The following is an 829-nucleotide window of genomic DNA, read 5'->3' as shown; positions in this document are numbered from 1 at the left end:
CCTCTTGACTTGTTACTGCTCCAACCACTGCAGAGCTTGGACTGTTTCTCTTCCACAGCTTCCAAATGCGATGGACCATCACTAGGACTGCACTAGGTCAGGGAGTATCAGAGAAAACACACGCGGTGCTGTTCCTTCTTTTCACCAGGCAGACTTTGCCTCCTACACAAAAACTCCTAAAAAAGTTATTTCCAGTATGTGAGGGGTAAAGTGTAGCAACTCTGTTATATTCTCCAGTCCACCTTTGAAGAGTGGAGCAGGCTTGGCTTACTTCTTCTTTTCTTGAGCTCTCTTCTGTTTTTGCATCCAAGGAAACTTGCTTATTAACATGCGTGAAGTAGTAGTAAGTCGGTTCTGTTTTCATTTTTGGTTTTGGCCTGGATGAGTTTACAGGTGATGCTGATTGGAGTTACCTAATTGTGAGTGAAATTGACCTCCACATGTAGTTGAACCAGGGATATTTGGTGAATGGCTATAGAGTAGGGCCTTGGCTGATATTTCTCAATCTCAATTTTCTACATCTAACGATATTTTTAGTTATTTACATTTTGTTAGACATTGATCCATTTCACTTTGGTATTAAAACATATAGGAATGGCATTTATGCTAAAACCATTTTATGGGCAATGTGACATACGATAATGTAGAAAACAAGTGAATAAATCTTGTACAAGTGACCCTCAGTATATTCATCCTCAGTAGTTCCAAGGAGAAACTTGATCAGATTAGTGTTTTCTTCTCAATGTGACTTTTCTTTAGCAAAAGCATGCCTGAGGTAATGCTTCATGCATCTGCTACATTTGTAACAGTGGTTTTGGTAGTCAGCTCT

This window comes from Chinchilla lanigera, unplaced genomic scaffold, assembly GCF_000276665.1.
Source record: "Chinchilla lanigera isolate Chin_1 unplaced genomic scaffold, ChiLan1.0 scaffold00098, whole genome shotgun sequence".
Classification (NCBI taxonomy): Eukaryota; Metazoa; Chordata; class Mammalia; order Rodentia; family Chinchillidae; genus Chinchilla; species Chinchilla lanigera.
The sequence above is the reverse complement of the archived record's forward strand: the minus strand, read 5'-3'. Positions refer to the sequence as shown.